General features: G+C 55.3%; 1 protein-coding gene across 3 annotated transcripts in view; it reads right to left on the reverse strand.

Annotated features, from left to right (window-relative positions):
* Positions 1 to 7,840, reverse strand: part of HDAC4 (histone deacetylase 4) — a 126,186-nt gene extending 118,346 nt beyond the window's left edge. For all 3 annotated transcript variants that reach the window (XM_074264447.1, XM_074264446.1, XM_074264445.1), the window contains exon 1: positions 7,592 to 7,840. The gene's annotated coding sequence lies outside the window, so the exon portion shown is untranslated. The remainder of the gene's footprint in view (positions 1 to 7,591) is intronic.
* Between the last annotated feature and the right edge of the window lie 11,557 nt (positions 7,841 to 19,397).

Raw genomic sequence — 19,397 nt, forward strand, 5'->3', positions numbered from 1 at the left:
CAGCATAAGCAGAGCCTCCAAACCCAAGTCCTTGTCCGGCCCAGTGGCCCGGCCCATAAGTGGGAGCTGGTCTCAGGCCCCTGCCGTTCTCTGCCTGATGCCTTTTCTCCTCTGGCTAGTCTCCCCACACACCCCCATTTCTCTACACCAACAGGCTCTTCAGAGCTCCACAAATGGGCCCTCTTCACCGTTCACAAGGAAGCCAACTCCACCATTTCCCTTTCTCTCCTGCAGCCTTTCCTGGCCCCTCAGCAGCCGCACCCGTCTTGCTCCCCAAATCTCTGCATTTTTACTTTTCCATTGCATGGCTGCACATGGACACGCTTTACACGCAGTCAGTCAGTGCTCCTGCACATGGCCACGCCAAGATGGCCGACACCTGTACATGCTCCTGTAGACACACATGTACATCCCCCTGAAAGAAATAACTAAGGGCCCAGGGGGCCAGGACCCATTGGCTCCTGTCTGTCTTCCCAGGCCCAGACAAGAAGCCCATACTGCAGAACCCCAGCTGGGGCGCCCTTCCCCCCAAACTCCCTCCCACTTCACTGCTCCGGATCCCGTTTCCTTCATGAACTTCAGAACCGATGCCACATGTACTTCCCTGTCTGTCCCCCGCCCACCCAATAGGTTAGGAGCTCCCCCCAAGCAGGGAGGGCTCACTTCCTTGCTCATAGCTGTTATCCCAGTGCTTGGCACATAGTAACTAGACTACAAACTCCTCCAAGCAGAAAAGGCTCACTTCCTCCTTTGTATATGTATTCCCAGCACCTGCCACCCAGTAGGTGCTCTGGAAAGGCTTCACTTCTGGAGCACAGCATCTTCCACACAGTAGGTGCTCTGGAAAGGCTTCACTTCTGGAGCACAGCATCTGCCACCCAGTAGGTGATCTGGAAAGGCTTCATTCCTGGAGCACAGCATCTGCCACCCAGTAGGTGATCTGGAAAGGCTTTATTCCTGGAACACAGCACCTGCCACCCAGTAGGTGCTCTAGAAAGGCTTCACTTCTGGAGCACAGCATCTTCCACACAGTAGGTGCTCTGGAAAGGCTTCACTTCTGGAGCACAGCATCTGCCATCCAGTAGGTGCTCTGGAAAGGCTTCACTTCTGGAGCACAGCATCTGCCACCCAGTAGGTGCTCTGGAAAGGCTTCACTTCTGGAGCACAGCATCTGCCACCCAGTAGGTGCTCTGGAAAGGCTTCACTTCTGGAGCACAGCATCTGCCACCCAGTAGGTGCTCTGGAAAGGCTTCACTTCTGGAGCACAGCATGTGCCACCCAGTAGGTGATCTGGAAAGGCTTCATTCCTGGAGCACAGCAACTGGCACCCAGTAGGTGATCTGGAAAGGCTTCATTCCTGGAACACAGCACCTGGCACACAGTAGGTGCTCTGGAAAGGCTTCATTCCTGGAACACAGCACCTGGCACACAGTAGGTGCTCTGAAAAGGCTTCACTTCTGGAGCACAGCACCTGGCACACAGTAGGTGCTCTGGAAAGACTTCCTTCCTGCTCTTCATAGGACCCTAACTCAGAGAAGTGCCTTTCACACAAACAGGCTGACTCTGTTTCCTCCTCTGGATCTTGAGCCTCTCCCTCTGCTCATCCTCAGATTCCTGCCCACTTCCAAAGCCAGTGGGAATGATTCATTCCCCAAGAAACTTCCCTAATGGCCCTGGTGGGTGGCCACCTTCTCAACTCTGAAGTCCAGTGCCCTTCTATCTGGTGCAGATGAAATGTGTGTCCTCTGCCCTTCTAATCAACGACTGCCTAATGGCTCCTATCAAAGATGCCTGGGATCCAGCAGCAGGCCAGAGTCAGGAAGACTCATCTCCATGAGCTCAAATCCAGTCTCAGCTAACCTCCTACTTGTGTGACCCTGGGCAAGTCACTTCACCCCATGTGCCTCAGTTTCCTTATCTGTAAAATGCAAACCACTCTAGTATTTCTGCCAAGAAAACCCCAAATCGGATCACAAAGAGCCAGACAAGATCAAAACCACTGAACAACAACCATAACACAGACCCCAGAGAGCCCCTTCCTCCCAAACCCGTGGACACAGTCCGCGGCTTAATAATCTGGGTGGGGCGAGCATTCTCCCCATCTGGTATCGCTTGGCCCCGAGCCCAGTCCTCGGCCCCACTCCCACCACTGCAGCTCTGCAGCCAGCCCTCCTCAAAGGATGGAGAGCACAGTCCCTTTCCAGGAAGCCTGGGCTCTCCCAGACCATCCCTCCTCCCCTCCGTCAGGAAGCCCCTTGAAGGCAGAGGTCTCCGCCCCTGGACTTTTGCCCCCAGCTTGGCCCGCAGGAAACGGTTCATCAATACCTCTGGTGCGGCCTTTCCTTCACAGGGAATCCTGGGCCAGCAAGGGCCGGACGGAGGCAGAGCAGGATCTGGGGCTGCCTCCGCTTCTGGGAGAATGGCAGCCGCGATTCCGTGGCTTTCAGCCGCCCTCTCCAGCCACAGACAGCGGGGAAACAGTAACATGGACTAGAGCGGGGAAACAGTAACACTTACTCCAGCGGGAAACAGTAACATTAACTGTCTCCCACCTGATACTTTGTTTCTTTGTGGCAGCTCCATCCCAGCCTCAGGGCAGGTTCACAGCCCTGGGGGCCTCTCCTCCCCCTCCCCCGGGAGGTGGGCTCACTAGCCCCGCTCAACCAATGAGAGCAAAGCCTCAGAAGCAGCTCTCAAGCCCAGTTCTGCTGCTGGGTATTTTGGCTTCAGCGGGGCAGAAAGAAAAAGTCTCGACATGCCCCCCCCAAATGCAGAGCATCCCCCCACAGAACCACCCGAGTCTAAGCCTGCAGGTGCCTTCCTGGAGATGAAAGCTCCGGGGCCAAGGAGAAGAGCCCAGGAAGTCTAACGCCTGAACAAGCAGCAGGCTCCAGCACAGACCAGAGACCACAATGCAGAGAAAGGAGGGGGTCCTCCCGGCATGCCCCGGGGCTCCTCAGACAGGAGCCTATTCCCAAAACAAGCCGCCGCCCCTCTGATGGCCACGGACGACCAAAGGAGGGAAAGAGACCTCAAAGATTCTATTGCTTCATAGCTGGAAAGGAGACCAGGATGGGGGGGCATGCTGTGGGGTCTTGGGGGAGACTGAATGAAAGGTGGTGACCTCTGCCGTGCCACATGAAGGTAGTGAGCTCACCACTGCTAGAAATATTCAAGCAGGGAGTGGATGGTGTGGCCTTGGGGAGGCTGTAGGAGGAGTCCTCGAAGGCAGTGGCTATGGGGACCAGACAATCAGTCCTGGGAGAACAGAACCCCAGAGGCTTCACTTCCAAAGACAGGACTTTAAAGGCCATGGAACCAAATCCCTTCCTTTACACGTAAGGACGCTGTGAAGAGGCCCACAAGGAGCAGACTGGGGATTGAATGCAGACCCAGAATCTCAATAGAGTCCCCCTCAGTTTCTCATCTCCTAAGAAGTTGGTATATCCTTGGTTCTACAGCCTGCATAATGCTTCCATTAAGCTGCACCCTTGAAAGCAGTCTCTGTTTTTGCTTTTCCCTGGATCCCTAGCACCTAGCACAACACATGTATACAGTAGGCACATAATAAGGGCTCACTGACTGACTTAAGGCATAAATATAAAAATGAAACACTCCTGGAAACCAATAGCTCGCCCTGGTTCTTCAGACAGAAGCGCCACACTCCCAGCATCCCCGCCACGCCCTCGGCATCCCCATCCAGAGCCTTTTCAGAATGGGGAATGCACCCCACAATGAAGAAACCTGCAGGCCAGGTTAGAGCCTCTGCACCTTCCGTGTAGCTCAGTTTTCTCCTCTGCCAAAAGATGAGGTTGGACGAGGTGGCCCAGAGGCCCCTTCCAGCCCCAAGAGCCTGCTGTGCAGGCCGGCAGACCTGGGTGCTCCCAGTGGATGTTGCAAATTAAAACCCTGCCATCTTAGGAGCGTGAATATGGAGCTGGGGGGGCCTAAATCCTGGCTCTGTGCTGGGCACTGGCTAAGTCCCTGTCCTTCTCCGGGCCTCCCTTTCCCCTCTGTATGATGGGGAGCGCGGATCGTGACCCCCTTGTACACGAGTGGCTTCATGCACAGCACCTTCCTCAACTGATAATTCTTTTATGATCAGAGGAGGCTGGGTACACAGTAAGTGCTCAATAAATGTCTAAAGACCCCTGCTCCTCCAAGGGCTCCCATCTCTCTGCAACTGGACAGCTCCGAAGTGGGCCGAAGGGGCTGGATCCCCGAGAGGACAGGCCGGGAGCTAGGGGGTCTGTGGGGCACTTCTGAGCTCTCTGCTGAGAGAGGAGGCAGCGGGTGCTCGGCGTCACCGGCCCAGCATGGCTCCTACAGCAAGGTCTGAATCCACGTCTTCCTCACTCCAGCTACACTGCTCTCTTCAGCTGCTCCAATCTCCTCATTTTACAAGGAGAGAAACCGAGGCTCCAAGATGGCGGCGTTGGCCCTCGGCGCCAGGCACCGACCGCTGGCTCCCGGGGCAGCTGTGGGGGCAGAGGGTGCAGCCGTTTTCAATAGAAAACAGCATGGATGGCTTCGCCATGGCGAGAACATGTTGCTTGTGTTGTGGAAATGAAGCCGGCACCGAGTCTCATTTCCTTGTGCACCCACCCCCCGCATCAAAGGCTTCGCCTTCAAAGCCCAAACCTCCCAACGGCTGAGGAGGCCCCGGCGGGAGCGGGCCGTGGCAGACGGCAACGGCATCGCCCGTGGCCCAGGGGCCGCCGCCGGGTCAGCGCCCTCCCTTTAGCGGCGGGCGGCAGGGTCCGGCAGCAGGCTCTTCCTTCCCCTCCGGCCAGCCGCGCTCCCGAGGGGGGGCAGGCCATGTGTTCCCCATCACAGACCCAGAATTCCCTGCTGCTTCTCAGCGTTCGCTGGAGTTTCTGGCCTCGGAGGAGCAGGACATTTTTAGCCTGGATCGGCAGAGCCGTCCTCCTGCTGACCATACAAAATGATCTCCTGCTCAGGCATGTCGGGCTGCAGCTGCTCCGCCATCCCAGCCTCCCCAGACCCTCCCTCCGCCAGAACGCAGCCTCGCCCGCCTGGGCTGGATGAGGCGGCGGCAGGGTGGCCTGCTAGGCCGGCCCGGAGGCCCTTTCCCTGCCCGGGGAGGGGAGGGCCGCTCCGTGGCAGGGATCCGCTCTCCAAAACAAAAGCCTACAAGCCAGATCCAAGTCTTGAACAAAAATCGAAGGCATGAAAATACTTCCTTTCCTCCCACACATATTTGAGCTCTCGGGTGTCACGGATTCAAGGCAGGATCTGAAGCATGTGAGGGATCAGAGAACTTTCCCAAAGTATAATCCCGAGGAACCATGGAGGGGCCCCTCGGCGCCGGGGGAGGGGGGCCAGGGGCCCGCTCCCATCTTCAGCCCACCCCCCAATCTCCAACTGCCAAAAGTTCTGACTGGGTGGCATTTTGCATTTCCAATTATAATCGAGTAAACGTGTTACCATAGCGACGGCAAAATGCTGCCATAACTTTTGTTGCCTCGTAATTGCGGCCGTGACTATTTGCACACATGCAGCTGAGTTTTCTTAGCCCTCCCACCCCCCAACACACACACACACACACACACACACACACACACACCCTCCCCCCATGGAGTTTGGGGCTCAGAAAGCACAACAGCAAAGCCCCTCCAATAAGGCCCCGAATTATCAGGAACAATTAAAAGTCCAGGAAGCGCCTGGCGATCCTATTACAAAAGGGGGTGGGGGAGGCCGGCCGCAGCCACTCCAGCACCGGCTGACAGGCAGGGCTGGGGGGGGGGGGGAGGCCCGGGTTTGTTTACTTCGGCCAAAGCCTGTTTTCTTTAAAGACACCGGGCTCTCCGCTGCATCTGGGGGGCTTGCGGTGTGGCCAGAGCCGCCCTGGGGGGAGGGGGCAGGCGAGGAGCCGGCAGTCCCCGCCGTGGGGATGCTGCTGCCGAGGACACACTCCCTCCCTAGAAGCAGCAGGCGTTTTTTTCGCCAGGCAATTAGCCTGGTCTCGTAGCCGTGCAATTAAGATTTAGTTAAGAAAGTCATTAGTTGAAAATAACTTAAGTTTCATTTCGCCAAAGCTTTATTTGAAAATTGTGTCACAGCAGGTCAATTTCCAGCCGCCAATAAAGGCGGACTCCCCCTCGGCGGCGAGCGGACTTGTGAGGGATGGTGGCTGGGCCTGGCCGCCGAGGCAGGCCCTCCGGGCTCCGCCGGCCGCTGGGGCCGAGCCCCTCTCACGGGGCGTCGGGTCTGGGCAGTGCCCCGGGCTCAGATACTATGCCCCGGCCTGAGAGCCGCGCAGGGAGCCGGCGGCAGCGGGCCTGCCAGCAGCCGAGCCGCCCGGAGCCGGCCCGAGTCCGGCCCTGCACCGGGCCTCCCGGCCGGCCGCGGCCCCTCTGAGGAACCCGCTTTCCCGGGGTGGGGGGCAGAGCGCGGCGGCGATCTCCAGGTCCCCCGCGAGGAGCCTCCCCTGGATTCTGGGCCCTGGCACGGGGATGGATTCCGCTGCAGAGCCTCCAGCCAGCCGTCCCTCCTTTTTTCCATTCCGACAAAATTAAGCCTCCAAACTGCAGTTTCTTATTGTGGGTTTGCTCCCCTCCCTCCGCCGCCCCCCCCAGCCGCATCAAAGCTCTTCACTCTGCGGGGAGGGGGATCCCCAGGAGGCAGCCGGGGTCCCGGAGGATGGGGCGGCCAGCCGCTCGCGCTCTGCAGTGGGGCAGGGCGAGAGAGCGAGCGGCAAGGCCTCCCCATTTGCAACCTCCTTCCTCAGCGCCCCCCCCAACACACACACATACACACACGCCAAACCAAACCGGTTTGGGGAGCCCACGCCAGGCAGCCAGTTACCTATCTCCGTCCTCAATCTGCCCCGAGCTTGGGGCTCGGCAGTCCCACGGACCCTCCACTCCCAGGCGCTCTGACAGGGACAGGCCGGGGGCAGGGCCCCCCAAACCACCAGCGCGGGCACCGACGGGGGCGGGGGGGGGGCAGCGATCCGGGGTGGGGGCTCGCGGAATTGTAAAATCCCCCCATTCTCAGCACGGCGGGGAGGGGGCGCAGGAGGGGCTGGGGAGCCCCTTCTCCGAGCAGGATGCTCTCCAACCTGCTGGCGCAGCAGCCGCCGCTGCCGCCGGGAGAGGGCCGGCCCGGGCAGGGACCGTGGGGGGCTGGGGGCCCCACTGCAGGGCTGGGACGGAGCCGCCCGAGTCATCGCAGGAACCCCCGAAAGACGAGGAGCCGGGGGAGAGCCGGGAGGTGGCGACGATGACAAGCTCAGGGGAAGGGACCTGGGGCTGCGGGAGGGGGCAGGGGGATGACAAGTGGGGGGAGATCAACAGAAGGACCCGCGGCTGGGGGGAGGGGGTTGATGGAATCTCCGTTGGTGGGGGGGGGGACGCGGGGACTGGGGAGGGGCCTCGGGCGGGGAGGGGGGGAGGGTGTCTGTCCCGAGCCAGGCTCTGTCTGTCTCCGTCTCTCCGTCTGTCTCTCTGCCCGTCCGTCTGACCGTTTGTCTGTCTCGGGGGAGGGACGGCAGCGCGGGGCCCGGCCCGGCGTGGGCACGGGCGGAGGCGGAGGCGGACAATGGCCCGGGCGGCTGCCCTGCACTTACCGGGGCGGGCTCCGGGGCGGCGGCCGTGGCTCGGGCATCGCCTCCCTCTGGGGCCGCATCTCCCCGGGCGGGCCGGGCCCGGGGCGGCGCTCGGAGCGGCGGCGGCGGCTCCGGGCTCCGGGATCGGGGCTCGGAGCGGGCCGGGCCGGGCTGCGGAGGCGGCGGCGGTGGCGGGGCTGGGGCGCTCGGGCACTGGCTCGCTCCCCACCTCGGCGGCGACGGCGGCCCCACAACCTCCCTCCTCATTCACAAAAAATTGACCCACGTTGAACCAGGAGGCTCGGGCCCCCCCCACCACGCCGCGCGCCCATAGGCCGCCTGCGCCGTCCATCAGCAGCCGCAGCCCCGCCCCCGCCGCCCGCAGCCCGCCGTCTATTGGCCCCCATGGGCTTGCGTCACCTCCCCCTCGCCGCCCCTCCCTCCGCCCGGACTCCTAAGGAAGCGCTCGTCAATTACGGTTCGGCCCCGCCCCTCCAAGGGCACCTTTACGCTCTCCCATTGGACAGCTCAGGGAAGCGGGGCACCACCCAGGTCGCTCCCGCCCCTCTCCCGAAAGCCAAAGGACCCGACGCGAAGACGGAGCGCCGACTAACCCCTCCCCTTAGAGGCACGTCCGGGAGTTTATTGGCTAGAGCGGCTGCCCGTCGGGAGCGCGAAGCTCTGGCCCCGCCTCTTAGCGCCGACCCGCGGAGCCCGGGTAGGGGGGCGCGCGCGCGCAGGATGAAGGAGAAAAGCGGCAGAGGGCACGTCGGGCCAGGCCGGGAGACTAAACCCACATCAAGCGCGGGGCCAGGGGGCGGGGTGAAGGGGCCCGACGGCCGGGAACTCCAACTCTGAAGAACCGTTAAACCGGCCGCGGCCGCCATCTTGGGGCAGGGCCTGAGGGTCACGTGGCTCGGCCATGCGCGCGCCCCCCTCTCGTGCGTTTGCGGGGGGGGGCGCGGCGTAAGGAAGTCGGGCAGGCGAGTGGGTAGTCGCCGCTCAGTGCGCAAACGCGTCCCGGCCTTGGAACGCAGGAGCGCCCCCTCCTGGGTCGGCCCTTCCCCCCCCAGTCCCGCCTTCTCACCCGCCGGAGCCCAGGGGGCAGGACTTGGTCCCGAGGTCACAGCCCCGGGGGTTCGAGAGTCCCAGCACCCTGGTCTCTGTCCGCCCTCCCTCCCAACCCGTCTAGCCCAGACCCCTGATTGGTCCACACCCCTGATTAGTCCAGACCCTCCATTAGTCCAGACCCTCGGTTAGTCCAGACCCCCGATTAGTCCAGACCCTGATTAGTCCAGACCCCGATTAGTCCAGACCCCGATTAGTCCAGACCCCGATTAGTCCAGATCTCCGATTAGTCCAGACCCTGATTAGTCCAGACCCCAATTAGTCCAGACCCCGATTAGTCTAGACGCTCTATTAGTCCAGGCCCCGATTAGTCCAGACCCCGATTAGTCCAGACCCCTATTAGTCCAGATCTCCGATTAGTCTAGACCCTCGATTAGTCCAGACCCTCGATTGGTTCAGACCCTCGATTAGACCAGACCCCCGATTAGTCCAGACCCCTGATTAGTCTAGACGCTCGATTAGTCCAGACCCCCGATTAGTCTAGACGCTCGATTAGTCCAGACCCCCGATTGGTTCAGACCCTCGATTAGACCAGACCCCCGATTAGTCCAGACCCCCAATTGGTCCAGACCCCCGAGGTCTGGGAAACTGAGGCAGTGAGTGGGAGAGGGACTAGGCAGGTGTGGAGGCTTCGAACGTCGGGTGGGGGAGGGGAGGGGCTTGCCCCAGACCACCCCACGCCGGCTCGGCCAGGCCTGGCGCCCACTCACGGAAAGCGCTGACTGGGCTCCAGGAGGAGGCAGCGAGCCCTTGGAAGCCCCCTTCTGCTCGGAGGCAGGAGCCCCCAGGAGGCCCAGCCCCCTTGTGCGGGAGGGGAGAGGCAAGGCTAGAGCCGCGGAAGGGGTGCTGGGACTGGGGGAGAAGTGGGAGGGCTCCAGGGCAGGGGTCCGCGGGGGTGAGGGGCAGCATCCCAGAGAAACCCAGGGCGGGAAGGAGAGGAAGCCGGGCCTCTGCCTCCACATCCGGGGAATCCAGGCACAAGCACCAGAACTCGGGCTGCCCCTCCCATCCCCCGGCCCAGGAGGCCTGCTCCGGCCTGGCCCACCAAGCACTACCTGGGGGAGTGGGGACCCGGGAACTGCTCTCCCCCAGGGGCCGCGCTGCCTTCTGGGGCGCCCCCGGAGGAGGGCCTGAACCCCGCCCAGCGGGAGCAGGGGGGCTCCCGGCCTCTCCCAAAGCCCCCCAGTTCTGAGCGGCCGAGGTTCTTCCCCACCAGACACCGAGGAGCGGAGAAGCCCTGACCCCGGCCTGTGTGCCAGGCTCGGGCCAGCCCGTGGGTGCCCAGGTGAAAGGCAGCCCTGCCTTCTAGGAGCTTCCAGTCTAGTCCGGGAGGAGCCCTGGCCGCCTCCGGGATGGGGGATTAGCGGGGAGCCCCCCCCCCGAACATCTCTCACACCAGAGCCCCCCCTCCCTGCGGCTCCAGCGTGAAAGCCAGGAAGCCTAAAGCAGGGGCAGCTGCGGCCAGCGGGAGCCTCGGATCCCACACTCCGGCTCCAGTCCGGGGGCTGGCCCGCCATTCAGTTCTGCGGCCTCTGCTTGCTCATCTGTGCAATGGCCCCGTGGAAGCCCCGGGGCATCTTCCCTCCTCAGTTTTTTCGGAATCCAGGCTAAGTAATTAGGACTCAGCTTTCCGAGCCCTTCACAAAGGCTAGTTCCACCCCCTGCCCCCAATTCCAGCACCTTGCCCTGGACTCCAGGGCTGGCTCAGGATGTTTGTCCCCTGTGGTCCCCCCTGGTCCATCGGAAGCTGCCTGAGCTCAGGGACTGACCTTTTGGTCACGGGGAAACTGGATCTTGTGACAACGGGGGAATCCGGGCTTCAGACTGGGGGGGGGGAGAGAGCCCATTCCCTTCCCAAGTGGGCTGCCACGTGGCCATGGACGCCCGCTCATTTCCAGTTTTAAATGGAGGGAGAACGAGGAGGGGGAAGCGGAAGGTGTGGCCGAGTCCAGGAAGGAGCCGAGGAAAGACCCGGTGGCCCAGCAATGAAGGGCCTTCGGAGGGGCACCTCTTCCCACCCCTGCCCGGCATGTGGGCTTCCCGGGCCCAGCCTTTCTCGCTGCCGTTTCAGTAAATATCCCTTGGAAAAGGCTAATGGCTTTAAGTGTTTATCAGAGATCTCAGGGAGATAGCAATGGTTAAGTGATATGAAAGGGCTAATGACTAGAGAATTGTGTGGAGGCTAACACAAGGGCCTTAAGGGCCCGCTGCCCCCAGGGGCCCCGGGACCCTGACCCAGTGCTGCGGCTCTGCGGAGGACAAGTCCAAAGTCTTGCCACAGCTGCAAGGCCCTTTCCCCAAAAGGCGGCCGAGGCTCCGGCCCGGTGATCAGGCAGAGAACGGCCCCTCCTGCAGACCCCAGGCCCTTTTGGCTGCCTCGGTTCAGTCCCTTTGTGACGGCTGCCTGAAATCCCCAGGTCTGGTTCGTGCAAAGCTCATCTTGGGTCTGGAGCAGAGACTGGGGCTGGCGAGACCTCGGTGGTTAAAAAGGAAGCTGTTGGCAGTGATTGAGCCCAGCACGGAACAGAGGAGGAAAACAGAACGGTGTTGGGGAAGCTTTCCTTTTCTCTTCCATGTCATGTTATCAGTGCTTTACTGACACTTGTCATTCCGGGGCTTATTCTCCTGAAACAGTTGCCACCGTCTGCGCTTTGATAATAATACCTTTCCCACAGGTGTATCATCTTACAGCTGAGACACTTCCTCACCCATTATCTCCACGGAGGCTCACAGGCCCCGTCAAACAGACAAAAAAGAAAGGGCCCCTCCCTCACGAAGGGCCCGGGCCAGGACCTTCAGTTTGGAAGTGGCGTTCCCTTCCTCGGGGTGCCGGGCCCATCTTCATCCTGGAAGAGAGTTCAGCCCTTGAAAGGTCCCTCTGGGGTCCCCTGCCTGTGCCCGGTGGGGGAGAGGCCCTGGACTTTCACCTCCCCACCCCCACACATCGGCCTCCATGTAGGGACCTTCCCTCTCTTCCCTGCCCCCCTTCTCAGCCTCCTTTTGTGCATGGTCTGCAGTGAGTCCCACGAGACCAAGGAATGTCGTTCGCATCTCTTTGTGTTCCTAGCACTTAGCGTAGTGCCTGGCCCATCACTGGCCTTAATAAACGTTTATTGACTGATCCCCATTTTTTGTAAGGGAGCTTTCCCACCCACCAGCACTTTCCTCTAGAGAGGAGGAGGTGGCAGCAGACACTGTGTCACCCGGTGGGGGGCTGGGGTGGGGAGCTCTCTGGACCGGGCATCCCCGGGGGCTAGACTCTCTCCAGCGAACCTGGGATTTGTGGGGTTGAGCGGGAAGAATGACGGCAAAGGTTCCGTGGGTTCCCCCAAATGCCACCTCCAGCCTTAGGGGAAGCTCTCCAATGAGCAAGGAGGAGCCGGCCTGGGGGACCTTTGGCAGCTTCTCCTGCCATGGCTACTTTGGGCCCCTCCCTGACTCCCCTCACCGGCCCCTCTGAAGGTTGCTCTGGAGCCGTCCTAAGCCCCGAGTCCCTGGGCTGACCCTCTTCAGTTCCTTTGCTAGCCACCCCGGGGGCCCGGAGCCAGGGCTCTGCATCCTCCATCATCTGGATGCCGTCCAGATGTGGGCTGCCCTGGGCCGATGATTCCGGGACTGCCGCCTCTTGCTTCCTGGAAGCTCAGCCTCTGCAGGCAGCCCCAGATCTCATTAGTTTCTCTAGCTGCCATATCACATTCCCTATTTTTAGGGAGAATGCGCTCCACTAAGACTTTGCTTTTGTCCCTTTGAAAGGCCGTCTGATTCAATTCAGGGCGGCAAAGTCTCTGGATCTTCCCTCTGTCATCCAGCGTGTCAGCGCAACCTCCCACTGCGGAGGCTGGACGCCCCCCCCCCCAGTTACTCCTCTGAGCTGCCTGGTCTAGAGGTTCCTGATTTATAAAATGAGGGTGTTAGAAGATGCCCCCCCCCCCAGGTCTCCTCTAGCTCCAGGCCTCTGAGCCCAGGAACAATTCAGGAGGCTTCTGTGCTCGGCTTTATCCAGGCCACAGGCAGAGGTGTCCGTCAGCCCCGGCGGCGTGCAATGCCGAGCCCAGACCCCTGTGGTACTGCCCTGGAGACCTGCTGCCGAGGTGCCATGGCACCCGAGGGATTGTTCTTAGAGCTTAGCTCTTCAGCCATCTCGCCTGCTCATCTGGGCGATCGTCAGAGGCTCTGCTCAGGGCTAGACCCACTATACTAGCAGCATTCTCCTGACTGACCAGTTTGGTGACCCCATCCAAGGAGGGCCCGAGGTCAGGCTGGTATGAACTGGGCCCCATGACGCCCTCGCCGGCCTTCGCTCGTCTCGGTGCCCCTTTTCTGCTGGGCGGGGCCCTCACCGGCCTTCCCACCGGCTGCTTTAGTATTTTGCTGAGAAATTAAAGTCAGGCTGCCCAGCCTGCACTCTGTGGGGGGCCTTCTCCCATCCTGCGGGCAACGCCTCTCTCCTGACCGAGATCTTTCCCAGCTGCCCTTCCTCCGGGGCCGGCTCCTTTGCCGTTGGCTGCGCTGGGGCCAGATGACTAGAATCCAAAGGCACCTGACAAACAGGGCTCGAGACACGTCACCTCCTATTGTCTCAGACAAGGGAGAGATCTGATTGTCTTGGGTGCCATTTCTTCTCTCCATTTGCTCACCCGACTCTATCTGACAAATTGAATTTGATTGTTAAAGGCTTCTTGTTGAGCCTGCTGGAAGCCACAGACCTCCCCCGGAGACTAGACTTTGGCGAAATGCAGCATCCTCAGGATCCCCAAAGAACCAGGAGGCAGAGCTTGAGGGGGGGGAGGGGGGGGTGCGGCTGGGGAGAGGGCAGCACACCTCTGCGAGACTTGGGAGCGGGCCAGGAAAACGTCAAGATTCCAGGCCATGGATTAGAGATCAAGCGAGGAGCAGGGGGTTTTAGCAGCGAGTCAGCAGTCCCTCAGCTTAGATTGTCTCACAAATATCAAGAGCAGGGAGAGATTATGGACTCGGGAAGTGCTGGGTCCAGCTGGGAAGCCTCAGGTTCCTCATCCACGTTTGTATCCCCAGCACAGAGCACAGCGCCTTGAACTTAGGAACTTAATCAGTTCTTTCTGGTTGATTGACTGATCTGATAAAGTGACTTTCAAACCAGCTGCCTCTGGAAGCCGTTGGGCGTCTCAGATGAGAGAATGCCTTCCGTGCCCTTTGCAACCACAAGAAAGCTCAGGGAATGCGGGCTGCAAGCTCGCTCAGGACAGATCTCCAGTGGACATTCAGTTCCAGTGTTCGAGAGGCAGAGAGCCAGAGGGATTTCAAAGATGCTTTGGCTGGCCTGAGATAAATGCCAGCCTCAGCCAGGCGTGCTCACACACGCTCATCACATGCATACATTTGCACACAGCTCATCGTCCCCAGATGGTGAGCTCACACAGGGGAGGCAAACCCAAGGGTGTCAGAGAAGCTGAGATCTTTCAGAAAGCTCAGCACCTTTCCTGGGTGTGACGAAGGTGGCGTCCCCTTAGAGAATCCCACTTCCCTGGAACCATTTCCACAAAAGTCTCCACCCACGAGACTCAAAGGTTCCCCAGATCGTGCTTCCCTTAATTGTGAGGACTTAGCTAGCTGGTCCCAAGCTTTCGGTCTCCTCATGGCGGCTGGGGGGGGGGGGTCATTCGTTTTCCAGGTTGTCTGAAACTAGATGATTATCACCAGCATCCCTCATCCCTCTGGATGCGCTCTCGAGACTTTCACAGGTGATCTCACACACTAAACGTGAGCAATAAACCTCCAGATCTCCTGGATTCCAGAAAGCTATACCAGATCCAATCCGTTGCTGAAGAAATGGCAAAATATTCCACTGGACTGATGGGTAGATTCCATGTGGCCGCCATTGTGATTTTCTTAAAACACAAGTCTGATCAGGTTGCTTTCACCCACAAGAAGCTTATCGGAAATGGTCAAAGGACATGAACAGACAATTTTCAGATTAAGAAACTAAAACCATTTCTAGACCTAGGGAAAGGTGCTCTAAGTCACTATTATTTGGAGAAATGCAAATGAAGACAGCTCCAAGGTACCACATCTCAAATTGGCAAACATGACAAGAAAAGATAATGACAAATGTTAAAGGGGATGTGGGAAAACTGGGACACTGATACATTGTCGGTGGAGTGGTGAACTGATCCAACCATTCTAGAGAGCAATTTGGAACTATGCTCAAAGGGCCATCAAACTGTGTACCCCCTTTGACCCAACAGTGCCTCTACTGGGCCTGTATCACAAAGAGATACTAAAGAAGGGAAAGGGACCCACATGTGCAAAAATGTCTGTGGCAGCCTGATTTCAGAGAGGCCTGGAGAGACTCACATGAACTGATGCTAAGTGAAGTGAGCAGAACCAGGAGATCATTATACACGGCAACAAGAAGATTATATGATGATCAATTCTGATGGACATGGCCCTCTTCAACATTAAGATGATTCAGGCCAGTTCCAATAGTCTTGTGATGAAGAGAGCCATCTGTACCCAGAGAGGACTATGGGAACTGAGGGTGGTTCACAACAGAGTATTTTCACTTTTTTTGTTATTTGCTTGCATTTTATTTTCTTTCTCATTTGTTTCTTTTTTGATCTGATTTTTCTTGAGCAGCATATTTGTGAAAATATGTATAGAAGAATTGCATATGTTTAACTTGCTTGTCTAGGGGAGGGAGTGGAGAGAAGGAAGGAAAAAAATTAGAACACAAGATTTTATAAGGGTAAATGTTGAAAATTATCCATGTTTATATTTTAAAAATAAAAAGCTTTAATTAAAATTTTAAATATAATAAAAAAAGAAGCTTACCTGGCTCCCTATCACTTCTGTTGAGTTGTTATAGCCTTTCACCACTTGGCCCCAAACAATCTTTCTAGTTTTGTTACAACTCAAAAACTCCCTTAATGAATATAGAGGCTACTAGAAGGCAGCACCAGTATTTAGAGTGTATGAGCTGGAGGCAGAAGATCTGAGTTCAAATCCAGTTTCCGATATTTACCAGCTTTGTGACCTGTGGCAAGTCACTTCTTTTTGCCTCGGTTTATTCATGTGTAAAATGGTGATAATAATAGTATCCATCTCCCCAAATGGGATAATAATTGTAAAAACAATCCTTAAAGAGATATATAAATGCTAATTATTCTTATTCTTATGCTATGATCCAGTCCAACTGGTCTTCCCATAATCATAGAACTCCATTGTCCTCTCTTTCCAACAGCTGCCCCAATGGCCCCCACACTGTAGAAACCTACTGGGCTTATATCCCAAAGAAATCTTAAAGGAGGGAAAGGAACTCACATGTGCAAAAGTGTTGGTGGTGGCCCATTTTGTGGTGGCAAGGAACCAGAAACTGAGTGGATGCCCATCCATTGCAGAATGGCTGAATAAGTTATGGTGTAAGAGCGTTATGGAATATTATTGTTCTGTAAGAAATGGTCAGCAACAAAGGTCTCATTTCCAAAATATATAGAGAACTGACCCTAATTTATAAGAAACCGAACCATTCTCCAATTGATAAATGGTCAAAGGATATGAACAGACAATTCTCAGATGATGAAATTGAAACTATTTCCACTCATAGGAAAGAGTGTTCCAAATCACTACTGATCAGAGAAATGCAAATTAAGACAACTCTGAGATATCATTACACACACAGGAACAAATAATGATGAATGTTGGAGGGGCTGTGGGAAAACTGGGACACTGATGCATTGTTGGTGGAGTTGTGAAAGAATCCAACCATTCTGGAGAGCAATCTGGAACTATGCCCAAAAAGTTATCAAACTGTGCATACCCTTTGATCAGCATTGCTACTACTGGGCTTATACCCCAAAGAAATACTGAGGAGGGGAAAGGGACCTGTATGTGCCAAAATGTTTGTGGCAGCTCTATTTGTTATAGCTAGAAACTGGAAGATGAATGGATGCCCATCAGTTGGAGAATGGTTGGGTAAATTATGGTATATGAAGGCTGTGGAATATTATTGCTCTGTAAGAAATGACCAGCAGGAGGAATACAGAGAGGCCTGGAGAGACTTACATCAACTGATGCTGAGTGAAACGAGCAGGACTAGGAGATCACTGTACACTTCAACAACAATGCTGTATGAGGATGGATTCTGATGGAAGTGGAAATCTTCAACATAAAGAAGATCCAACTCACTTCCAGTTGATCAATGATGGACAGAGGTAGCTACACCCAGAGAAGGAACACTGGGAAGTGAATGTAAATTGTTAGCACTACTGTCTGTCTGGCCAGATTACATGTACCTTCAGAATCTAATGCTTATTGTGCAACAAGAAAATGGGATTTACACACATATATTGTATCTAGGTTATATTGTAACACATGTAAAATGTATGGGATTTCCTGTCATTGGGGGGAAGGGAGTGGAGGGAGGGGGGGATAATTTGGAAAAATGAATACAAGGGATAATGTTATAAAATATATATATATATAAAAAAGAAATGGTCAGCAAGATGATTTCAGAAAAGTCTGGAAAGATCCACATGAACTGATGCTGAGCGAAGTGAGTAGAGCCAAGTAACAAGAAAACTATCTGTTGTCAATTCTGATGGACTTGGCTCTCTTTTCAACAATGAGGTGACTCAAGGCAATTCCAGTCTACTTGTGATGGAAAGTGCCATGCACATCCAGAGAGAGAACTATGAGATTGAATGTGGATTGGAGTATTTTCACCCTTTTTATTGTTGTTTGTTTTTTTCTTTCTTTTGAAAGAATCCCCTTTTGATCTGATTTTCTTTTGCTCAGCATGATGAATATGGAAGTATGTTTAGAAGAAATACACGTGTTTAACTTATATTTGATTGCTCGTTGTCTTGAGGAATGGGAAGGAGAGGAAGAAAAAATTGGAACACAAGGTTTTGCAAAAGTGGATATTGAAAACTATCTTTACATCTATTTGGAAAAAATAAAATACTACTAAAATAAAAAATACATGCTTTTTGATCAGTTGCTTGATTAAAGTACTTGTCTACCCAGCTCTCACTCTAGGCACATCGGGTCACCTATTTAGCTGCTTACTGAAAAAACTGGGACCATGATGCGCACACAAGCTGCTTCCTGAGGCTATTGGTGGAAAACTTCATATAGACCGCAAGACTTTATATCTATGGGCTAATTTTAGCCCACTAATATGCTACTCCAATGATTTCAGGAGGCTATAACATTTCATTATCAATTCGTTAACACCACAATAGTTTGGGTTTAGATTGACAATCAATGGATCTGTTGGAAGCTCTTACCCGTGGGACGCCGCAGGCTACGTTGGCTCTTTCTACATAGACTTCCCATCCCATTCGTTCTCAAGGACACTTCCTATAGTGATGAATCAGTGAAATCCACAGGTCCTTCACTGGAGAGAAAAGGAAAATTGAGGAAGGAACCTGGTTATTAGAGGGATGGAAGGAAGCCAGACCCATGGTTAGAAAACCACATGATGATGATGATGGGCTAATTGGGAGAAGGCCTTTGGAGAGCACCCCCAGTGACTGGACAGGAGTTTATGGCTTAGTTTCTGATCTTAACTCACAAGTGCATCCTGGCCACTGGAAGCTCGTTGTGGGCAGGAATTGTTTTGGCTCTGTCTTCGTAGCTCCAGCCCAGGACACAATAGATTCATATTAAAGTTTGCTTGAATAGCTAACTTTATTTGATAATTTCTCTAATTTCTGGTGAAATTTGACCCTCCCCTGATCTAGAGCTTTGTGGAAACCAATAAATATCATCAGTCTCCCGCCCTCTTCTTATGGAAACCTGATAAAGATAGTGATTGCTTTTTTTGTTTATTTGTTAACCAAACAGAGAACTCCTGTGCCCCTTCCAGCGCAGTGCTAGAGAGGGATCTTAAAGAGCAGCCCCAATGCTTAGTAACTCAGACTTCGGGAACCAGGCCCTTTCATCTCTTCACTACAATTACGGTATAGTGGGATGGTCCCTCATCATGGCACTGAGCAAAGCAAGAGTAGAGATGGGGAAAGGATCAGGAGCTCCTGTGGGCTTTGCCATTGGAGCCAAGCTGGATGAACTTTGAGGACAGACTTGGTGAGGGACCATGTAGAAGATTCAAGGGGGTCAGCACTCAGTAGCCCATAGCGTATTAAGCCTTTGAGGCCACAGGAATTCTCAAAGACCATCTAACAAGTCACAGAAGACTTTGGATAAACTTCATCCCTAAAAGCTGTAGACATGAGGATGGGGGGAAACAGATGAGTGAATCATCCTTATTACATTTGTCAAGCCTTATTAGTAGGCAGTGCTAGTGTAGGATTTATGCAAAGTATATATGACCCTTATAATGTATAATTTGGAATACCCAGTGATTTAGGAGTTGGGTCATTGTCAGGAGTACTGTAGGGCACATTTTAATTTTTTTTACCGAAATTAATTGCTCCATTTTGATTTTGTGATTTTTACAATCTAATGTCCAATGTGACATTAATTCTCTAAAAGCTTACTTTGTAAAGAGGAACATGAAGTTTCACTAAGAAATACATAAGACTTAAAGTAAACCCTTTTTTGGATTGCATCCAAAGATACTGACAAGTCAGTCAATCAGCATTAAACACCTACTATGTGCCAGGTATCAGGGTGAGCATTGAAAGTACAAAGACAAAAAAAAAATGATCTCCCTCTTTCAAGATATCCTCCCTGTTCATATGTGTGTATGTGTTTATAC

This window comes from Sminthopsis crassicaudata, chromosome 4 (assembly GCF_048593235.1).
Source record: "Sminthopsis crassicaudata isolate SCR6 chromosome 4, ASM4859323v1, whole genome shotgun sequence".
Lineage (NCBI taxonomy): Eukaryota > Metazoa > Chordata > Mammalia > Dasyuromorphia > Dasyuridae > Sminthopsis > Sminthopsis crassicaudata.